Source organism: Urocitellus parryii, chromosome 3, assembly GCF_045843805.1.
Source record: "Urocitellus parryii isolate mUroPar1 chromosome 3, mUroPar1.hap1, whole genome shotgun sequence".
Lineage (NCBI taxonomy): Eukaryota > Metazoa > Chordata > Mammalia > Rodentia > Sciuridae > Urocitellus > Urocitellus parryii.
This window is the reverse complement of record NC_135533.1, coordinates 212,761,773-212,772,497: the sequence shown is the minus strand read 5'-3', so window position 1 is coordinate 212,772,497 and position 10,725 is coordinate 212,761,773. Positions and strand designations below refer to the sequence as shown.

Here is a 10,725-nt window from a genome sequence, read left to right as displayed (position 1 = left end):
ATGTGGGATGGATCTGGATGAAAGAGGATCTTTGACTTTACACGAACCAAAATGACCTAGAGTTTCTGTTCAGTAGAAACATGCACAGTAGGGACTAAAAAATATGATACAATCCTATCATCAGTCAAAAGAGGTTGTGCTTAGTGATAAACCCAGCCTAATTCCCTTTTAAGACTGGGAACCATCTCGTCACATTTTATTTTGTGAGCCCATTTTGGTTTTACTATAAATTACTGTGATTTCTAAACTTGCTTGGAATGCCTGACTCTGCCGTGAATTCACCCATGCCTGGATTTCCCTGACCAGATAGCAACCCTCTCTGAAACATTAGTGGTGCTTCATAAATTCTGGCTTTTCCTGGCCAGATAATGACCCTCTTGGAAGCTTTAATGGCACATCATAAATTCTGGTGTTAGGATCTAAATTTACTCCCTAAGTGCTGGATCATTAAATTTACTACCTGCCTTTGTGTTATGCTTGTAAAATTCCTGTTATCTGTAAGTTCTCAAGACACCTCCCCTTTTTGCAACTTTCTGTGCTATAAAGCTACACTCCTAGAGAGCTGGAGGGAGTGCTGTCTACTATTCCCACAGGTTTTGGCCTGTCAGAATTACAAGGTTGCTTTAATTTAATTTAAATTGGAGTTGATGGTCTTTTCTTTGCGTTGTGGTTGAACACTTAGGTGGGATTCTCTAGAAACCTTCCCTTCTGTCCTAATAAAAACTGAGATCAGGAAGAAGTGAGTTGTCACTCTCCTGAGACAAAGCACTCTCTCCTGTGAGGGTATTTTCCCCTTCTTTCTCTTCTAATAAATTCTGCTATTCTTTTACTAAGTTTCATGTCTTGCTTGAAATCTTCTCCTGCAAAGACAGGAAAGCCAAAGAATACATCAATTTCCAGAAAGATCTTATCTCAGATATCATCTTATCTCCTTATCCATTGGTTGTGTGGAGGGGAAGTCAGAAAGGAATATACTAAGAGGAAACTATCACAGATAAAAGGGGAATTTTGGTTCATCCAACCTAACAGATTTCTTGCTAAACACAGGCCAAAGTGATCATACATCACCAGGATGTTAAAAGCTAAGAACATGATTAGATATTGTTAAATTCAGTTTGGCCTCAAACAGCCCCTGTGAAGTGGACTGTAGCTTGATGTGTAAGCAATTTGGATTTAACCTTAGCAACGGAGGCTCAGCGAATCACAGTAATCAAGTTTCAGCCAGCCACAGGCTGCCACCTGATCAGCCCATGCTCATGTGAAGCAGATGCTTCAACAACCAAGCGCATATAAGGCAAATGCTAACTGTAGCCAATCAGATTGTTTCTGCATTTCACTTCCTTTCTTCAGCTAAATAAAAATAAATAAATAAATATAGTGGGCAGACTTGGTTGAGGAAATCTGAATTATACCCTAATGTAATAGGTTCTTTTCTTGATCAATGTGGACCCAGTGAGCACAACCAGAAGGTAATGAATAGAGAAAGCTGGCTCATGGGGTGCATGCCTGTAATCCCAGCAGCTCAGGAGACTGAGGCAGGAGGATTGAAGGTCAATCCTCAGCAATTTAGTGAGATCCTAAGCAATTCAGCAAGACACTGTCTCTAAATAAAATATTTAAAAGGGTTGGGGTTGTGTTCAGTGGTTAAGTGCCACTGGGTTTAATCCCTAGTACCCAAAGAAAAAAAATAGAGAAGGATTTGTTACCCTCAGAAATATGGTAGGTGCTAAAATCATCAAATGAAAATAAAAGTTTATGATTAGAACAACAATCTAGCAGCATTGGCAGGCCATCATTAAATGAATTATCAAGAGAAAATAAAAAACAAAAAATCTGTCTTCCTAACAGATACCTTTCTGTGATGGCATGGGGTTGAACAAAATTATAATGCCAAAATATTTAAAAATTTCATAAGGGTGTCTTGTTACTACATTATTCTTCAAACAGTGACTGACAGGTGCACTGTACACTAATATCACCTTTGTGCTAACTGATGTTATGTGATTATGTTCATTTAAACTATACATCAAAATATGAAGATCACCAAAGCCAGAGACAGGAATTTCTCTGACATAGTGTTTATAGTCATTTTAATGCCAGGATTTTTTCACTGCCTTAAGGTAAGTTATATTTGACAGCTTCTTGATTTCTTTTAATGACAATAATTTTCAAATGGGAACAATAGTTCTTCTTCTTCTCTTTTATTATTATTTTTTATGGTGCTGGAGATGGAGCCCAAAATGCATGCTGGTTCTGCTATTTTATTAGAAAAGTTGACTGTACAAAACAAGCCAGACTCAGGAGCACAGTTTTCTCTCCAATGTGGAAGTTAGAGAGAAAAGAGGGGGGGAATAGTACTCATCAAAATAAGAGGAATGACATTAAGGAAGTGGTAGGAGCTTGGGGAAGGTGAAGAGGGAAGCGGTAGGTACTACAAAATAAAAACTGATCAATTGTTAAATGCATGTACAAATAGACCACGATAAAAACTACTCTTCTATATAAGTAATGTACACCCATATATTTCACTGTGATCATAGACTTGCTATGTGTAATGATCTTGGTCTCTAGCACTGCTCATTTACATATGAGCAGAGAAGGGTGTGAAACACAGATACCAGTAAAGCAAGAGTTCAGAGAAGACTCAGTTTGTCCAGAAAATATTTCTGAAGGTGCATGGAATTCAAGTTTGAGTACTTGCTTATGCTGAACACCTGTTGTTTCCTTATTCTAACACTTTTATTCCCAAAGGTGTCCAAGTAATATAGAAGAACCTAATCTAACATGTATCTCAGAATTCCTCCTCCTAGGCTCTCAGAGAATGCAGACATGCAGCCCATCCTCTTTGGACTGTTCTGGTCCATGTACCTGGTCACTGTCCTTGGGAACCTACTCATCATCCTGGTGGTCAGCTCTGACCCCCACCTCCACACCCCCATGTACTTCTTCCTCTCCAACCTGTCCTTGACAGACATCTGTTTCATCTCCACCATGGTACCCAAGATGATTGTAAACATCCAAACTCACAGCAGAGCCATCTCCTAAATAGGCTGCCTGACACAGATGTCTCTTTTTGCCAATGTTGTCTGTATGGAAGACATGCTTCTGACTGTGATGGCCTATAACCGGTTTGTGGCCATCTGTCACCCCCTGCGATATCCAGTCATTGTGAACCCTCGTCTCTGTGGCTTCTTAGTCATGGTATCTTTAATAATTAGCCTTTTCAACTCCCTGATGCACAGTTTGATTATACTACAATTTGCCTACTTCAAGGATGTGGAAATTTCTAACTTCTTCTGTGACCCTTCTCAAATCCTCAATCTTGCCTGTTCTGATACTTTTACCAATAACATAGTCATTTATATTATAATTGGCATATTTGGCTTTATTCCCATCTCAAGGATCCTTTTCTCTTATTATAAAATTGTTTTCTCCATTCTGAGGATCCCATCCTCAGCAGGGAAGTACAAAGCCTTCTCCACCTGTGGGTCTCACCTGGCAGTTGTTTGTCTATTTTATGGAACAGGTATTGTAGAGTACCTTGGATCAGCTGTGTCACATTCTCCCAGGAAGGGTGCAGTGGCCTCAGTGATGTACACTGTGGTCAGCCCCATGCTGAACCCCTTCATCTACAGCCTGAGGAACAGGGACATTAAAAGTGCCCTGAGGAGGCTGCACAGCAGGATGGCCTAATTTTTCTTTGTTTCATCTTTTCTTGGAGTGTGGATTCTAAACCAGGACACCTCTGGTTATTGTGATCATATCAGTCCTTAGTAGCAAGTCAGAGCCTTGATTGTGCCCCCAGCAGGAGAGGCTTCTCACATCTGCAGTCCTTAGTCATGACCAAGCAGGTAGTCAGCGCAACCAAGAATGTGCTGATGGAGACAGGATGGGAGGAGGGATCCACATAGCACTTATTCATTATCTGCAACATAAAATGTAAATATGTTTGTTATCATTTCACTAATTTTCTGGATACCAGGGATTGAACCCAGGGGCGCTAAATCATGGATCCACACCCCCAGCCCTTTTTATTTTTATTATATTGAGACAGGGTCTCACTAGGTTGCTCAGGGCTTCACTAAATTCCCAAGGCTGGCTTTGAACTTCCCATCGTCCTGCCTCAGCCTCCAGAGCTGTTGGGATCACAGATGTGTGTCACCATGCCCGAAGTCATGCATGGTGTTGGTGTTACCTCTGGATTTCTTCCTATCTCAGGGAGCTTATTCTGTTAGTATAAAATTGTTTCTTCATTGTGAGGGTCAAATCAAGAGTTGGGCTATCAAGCCTTCTCCATCTGTGGTCTCACCTGTAAGGTGTTGTATATTTTATGGAACCAGATTTGGAGTACATGTTGGTATCCCATTCCCCCACAACTCCAGACCTCAGTGACATGCACTGCATTCATCTCCATGCTGGGTCCTGAGGACACAGAGCAGAACAGTCCAATCTCAGGACCTGGAGCATATAGTTAGAAGGTAGGCTAGAAAAACTGCAGCAAAAGCTAGCCTCTACAAATGTATTCCTTCTCCCTCTTTACATTATTTTTTGTAGACCACATATATGCTCTGATGTTTGATAATAGTGTTGCATTAGCCAGGGTCAGAATCAGGATAAGTATGTAGTTGTGCCAATGGGTACAAATTTTCAGTTTAGCGAGATGAAAATTTTCTGGAAATGGACAATGGTAATGGTTAAACAACAAAGGGAATATAATTGATACTACTGAACTATGCACATAAAATAGATACAAATGGAAGTTGCTGTTTCCTGTATATTTTATCACAAGAAATAGAATTAGGCACAAATGGGTCATTCAAAACAAGGAAAAGAAACAAATTGAGTGAACAGTACCCCAGAGCTTCCTTGAGTAGAGGAAGAGACCATAACCTTGGGGATATTTATTTTCTCTTCTTCTTTTTCTACTTCTACCCATGTGAGGAAGTCCTTGGAGATTAGGATAACAGAGCAACTTTGCAAATTACATTCTCTGTGCATGGATCCTTTAAGTTTATTAAAATGAATCATCCTGTGTCTCTAGCTCTTGATTTTGGTAGTTCAGGGGGCTCCATACATGGTCTCCTCCTCCCAGGGTTGTCTGTATCAGGAAGCTCCTACCTGACCCTGTGTGGCTATCAGTCCTGAGGAATGACTCTGAGCCTTCACAGGCACCTGATTAGGGTGTAACTTTGGATCCTCAATCTTTGTTCATGAGCCAGCAGGGAAGAAACTTAACCAGTATGTCTGAGGGAGACATTGGAGAGGAAAAGGGCTGTCAGAAATGTTGTTTCTATGTCATCAGGACAAATATGATAGTCTGGGTGGACAAATGAAAGGATATCAGTGTGCAAAACAAAGAGTTGTGAGATCTGGTTTTTATATTCTTGGTTGTTTTGAGGGTGAGACATCCAACTCCAGCTCACCTCCATATCTGTACTTCCAATAGACACCTCATCCATTCTAGCAGAAAGCGGATCTCCCAAACTCTTTCCTCAGCAATCCAAGAGGAGTATAAAGGTGATCATGATGTTTAAGAGGAAAATAGCAGCACACATAGATTTGTGATGCATCGCCAAGGGCTTCCTAAATGCCAGGTTCAGAGCTGTGTTTCATGCAGCTTGGCTCATCTCAGAGTCTCTGCAGAGCCTTTCTTTAGTTACATGTGTTCACATTATTATAGAGAAAATAAAAGAATATTATATTTATGAAAATTTTGCCAGGTTGTTAGGCAGAGATGAGTAAATCTGTTTGATTGAGGTGGTCTAAATATGGACACCAGGCTTCTAGGCCGAAGAACCCCAGCAGGCTGTTTCCTTGACAACCTAATCTGCCATTTCCACTCCTGTCCCTCCAGAAGTGACCCTTTGCTCACTCTGCTTTTCATTGTGGATGTTCCCAGAAGATCAAAGAGAGAGCAGTTGACATAAAAGCAGCATCCAACATGGGAAGAATAGATCAAGGGCAGAGATCACAGGAAACAGGGGCACATAAAAATTCAACACAGACCTCTCCCCACTGCAGGACACTCTGAAGCCCTCTCTATCCTCCTTGCTACTGGCCCACTCAGTCTCAAAGGAGTCAATGACACCTCTTGGTTTCATTCCTACACAAGAAACTGGAGAGTTTTAAAGGGTTCTCCAGATGTATTGGTGGTCAGGGTCCTGGACCTCTGCTTAAAACTTTCTGATAATTGGTAAATAAAAGACAAGATTACTGCATCACACCCAGACAATGACTGCTGAATTTTTTTACATTATTATGGTTATACTATAATTATTATTATAGTTATACATAATAGTGGAATACTCTGTGACTATTCATGCATGTGCAAAACAAAAATTGGTCCAATTCTTTCCCCGGGACCTCTCCTATCTCTTTCCTTCTCCTTCCCCCTGATTCTATTTCTTTACTTTAGTAGTCTTATTACTATTTTTTTTAATTGGTGCATTTTAATTCTACCCCAAAGTGGGATTCACTGGGGTGCATTTGTACATGCACTTAACATCATTTGGTCATCTTCTTTCCCCAGGATTCTGCTTTCCCTCCTTCCTCTGCCACCTTTGATCCCTTTCCTCTATTCCACTGTCCTCCCTTCTGTTTTCCTGGGGCCCATTTTTATTTATTTATTTTTTCTCCAGCTTCCATATATGAGAAAAGACATTTGATCCTTGCCTTTTCAAGTCTCTTATTTCTTGTAGCATGAAGTTCTTGTTTCACCCATTTACCAGCAAATTACATAATTTCTTTCTTTGTATGACTGAATGAACTTCTATTGTGTGTATTTACCACATTTTCTTTATCCGTTCATCTATGGATGGACACCCTGTCTGGTTCCATAACGTGGCCATTGCAAATCTCACTGGTACCAACACTGATGTGCCTGTGCCCCTATCGCACGCTGATTTTAGTTCTTTTGTGTAAATACCAAGGAATGGGATTGCTGGTTACATGGTGTTTCCAATCCTACTCTTTTGGAAAATCTCCACACTGCTTTCCATGGTTGATATTCTACTTGCAATCCCTGCCTTCTCTCCAGCCTTGGTTATTATTTGTGCTCTTGATGATTACTATTCTTACTGGAGGGAGGTGAAATCTCAATGTAGTTTTTATTGGCATTTCCCTGATTGCAAAGGATATGGAGCATTTTTTTCACATATTTGTTGGCCATCTGTATTTGTTTTTTGCTTTTAGAAATGTGTTTTTAGTTCATTTGTCCATTTATTTATTGGGATATTTGAGGGATTTGGATGTTAAATTTTTGAGTTATTTATGTATTCTGGATATTAATATTCTGTCAGAAGAGAAAATGACAAGGATTTTTCTCCATTCTATGGGGGCTCTGTCTTCCCCTTGACTATTTAATTTTGATCACTATCTATTGAATTTGTTATTTCTTCTCAGAGGAGAAGGTTGTTAGTATTTCTAAGACAACGTTGTCATCTGAGTTGATCTACTGGTGATACAACTGCATTGAACTAGTAATAAAGAGATAATGGATGATCCCATGTGATTATCATGTGATGAATGTATTAAATAATGCAAAATAAAATTGAGATATTATTATTTATACTAATTATTAATTATAAGGTAATCTCCTACCATTCAACCAAAATATGCTGTTGCCTGAAGTTACCATTCTCTAATTTCTGTTTTGAGGCAAAAGTTATATTTGATAATCATATACCAGATATTTGGACAAGAATGACTAGCTCTCTTCACCTCTGATTCTCTATTCTACCTTGCATGGCATAGAGGAAGTATAAAAAATATCACAGTGGCTGGGGTTGTAGCTCAGTTGCCTAGCGTGTGCAATTTTACAGATATTTTACACATGTTCTGTATATAATGGCAACACCAAGATCCAGAACTAAAATTTTCATTTTCTAACTTGTGCTCTATTCTCCTATCTCCACTACTAGTGAAAAATGGAAATATTATTCCCAATGCATTATGAAATGTCTTCATGAGTTCTTGTGGAAGGATTATCACAAAACAGAATGAAGGGATATTTTTGATAGTATAAATGAAGAATACAATGATGTAATTGATAATAACTGATTTGATCAGAGTATCAAATGTAGATAATTAATATTAAAATTGAACATACATCAATTATTGGAGGTCAGACAACTATCTCCCATAAATATGGCACATAGAAATTCTAACTTGTGTTATACAGAAAGAGTCACAGGAAGTTTAAAGGATTGTTGCCACAATAAACTGACATACTAAATGATGTCCTTTTCCTGGGTAATGCTTTGTAAAGTACAAAGCTTTTGAGGTCAATGTATGTATTACACAAGGTGATATAAAACCACATGTCAATGGACACTAGTGTATTTGAGGGACAGTAGGTGTTACTACTTAGACTAACTTTAGAAACTTTAAGGTAAGTTTGAAAGAAAAATGTCCATAGATACCTAAACGAATACTTCTATGGTAACATTGAGAGGAAAATAAATGAACCAAATTCATGATGGCGGTTGCTTCTGGGGAACAGATATACAAGAGAATGTAACCATGAAGAGATACCAAGAACTCAAATGTCTAGAGGATAATTCGAATTTCCACAAAGTAGGAGTTTTATGAAAATATTAAAGTTTTTTATGTTCTTGGAAGTAGTGGTATTATCAATAGTGACTAATATTAATGGACCGTTGTTTTAATGCCAGGGAATACTCAAAGGCAGCTGTTGTTAATTATGGTGTGAGAAATGACCATCGGGAGCTGGGTGCAGTGGGTCACACCTGTAATTCCAGTGGCTTAGGAGGTTGAGACAAGAGGATCAAAAATTCAAAGCCAGACTCAGCAAAAAGTGAGGCCCTAAGCAAACAGTGATATCCTGTCTTTAAATAAAATACAAAATAGGGCTCGGGATGTGGTTCAGTGGTCGAGTGCACCTGAGTTCATTCCCTGATTCCTCCCACCCCCAGGAGGAGGAAGAGGAGGAAGAGAAGAAGGAGAAGAAGAAGAAATGACCATCAAGAACTTCACCATGCAGACACTCTGATTGAATATGTTCACTTGTGGCCAGATATCTGGGCATTTATAGATACCCACAGGTATATATGATGATAAATGGGGCTGAGGACCAATATTCTATGCAAATTAAAATAATTAAATAGAATATGTATTTTTACAACAAACCTCTAAGGAGTTAATTATTATCCCTGTTGTACAGATGAAGAATCTGTCAGCACATTCTCATAGTTCCTGAATTTTTTTAAACTTTTCCTTTTAAGTCATAGTCTTATTGGATAAAATAATAAACCTAAGGGTAGTTGAAGTGAGAGAATTGCAAACCATGTATAAGGAAGAACTGGCCAGAAATGCATAGATCCATCATAAGGTTAAGACTCAAAATGCACTTTGTGATCTTCACTGCCACTAAAGTCCTCCACTTTTAAAAGTTGGGTGAAGCTTTCAGAAACCACTTCCCTATGTGAACAGGCCATTATTTTACACAGAATAAAGGAGAAAAGCAAGCATATATCCTTGCTATGTTTCTTCATACTTTAGTATTTTGTATTCACTGATAGGTGCACCTTTGTGTTAATAGATGTCAGATATGCATTTAACTAAGCCATTTTTGGAAATGTTGATGTCCACCAATGTAAAAAAAGGGACTTATATTAAATGTTTTTTAAATATATTTAGTTGTAGATGGACACAATGCTTTATTTTATTTATTTCCTTTTATGTGATGCTGGGGATCAAGCCCAGGGTCTCACAAAAGCTAGGCAAGTGCTCTACCATGGAGTCACCACCCCAGCCCCATATTAAATGATTTTTAAGAGACAAAAACAAAATATGAATGAGTGACAAATTATACCCACAAAGGAAGGTAATCAGAAAACAATAAAGAAGAAAAACTTCTAGGAGAAAACTGGTATATAAAAATGTTTCCTGATTATGTACTATCAACATAGATAAAGTGTTTAGATAATGTTGTCCTAGATCATAGAAAAATGTTTATAAACATTAAATATGCTGATTTAAGGGAAGTACTACTACCTTAGAAAAATAAGGTGTATTCAATTGTTTGAATTGCCTTTAATTGGAATTTTTTCCTTAAGCAAGTAAAAATATTTAGTAGCTATATTATCTAAGGAATACTTTGTTTTTTACTGTGTTTATGAAATAGCTACTTCTGATATTCTTGTTTTTCTAATATCACTGAAAAATAATATCTAAATAATAATAAAGTAAGCATGCATAGAAAGATATGAAAAACAAAAATGAACAAGGAAAGAGTGATAACAAATTTGTGTTGATTACAAAGGATAAATATTGTTGAAGTTTATGGAAACCAAATGTGAATACATGTCAATATTTGAATTAAAACTATGTACAGAGTATTGTATGTCTGTTTATTTGAATCACTTTTCCAAACAGTTTTTCCTATTTCAAAAGATGTCCAAGCAATATGGAAGCATTGAATCTAACATGTCTCAGAATTCCTTCTCATGGCACTCTCAGAGTACCCAAACTAGCAGCCCATCCTGTTTGGAGTGTTCCTGTCCATATACCTGGTCACAGTGCTTGGAAACCTGCTCACCATCCCGGCCATCAGCTCTGACTCCCACCCCCATACCCCCAAGTACTTCTTCCTTCCCCATTTCTCTTTGGCTGATATTTGCTTTATCTCCACCACAGTCCCCAAAATGATTGTGGACATCCAAACTCAGATCACAGGCAGTCATCTTATGTAGACTGCCTGACAAA

General features: G+C 38.3%; 1 pseudogene; it reads left to right on the top strand.

The window, feature by feature from the left end:
* Positions 1-2,784: 2,784 nt before the first annotated feature.
* On the top strand, positions 2,785-3,693 carry LOC144253898 (olfactory receptor 7E24-like; annotated as a pseudogene).
* Positions 3,694-10,725: the final 7,032 nt, after the last annotated feature.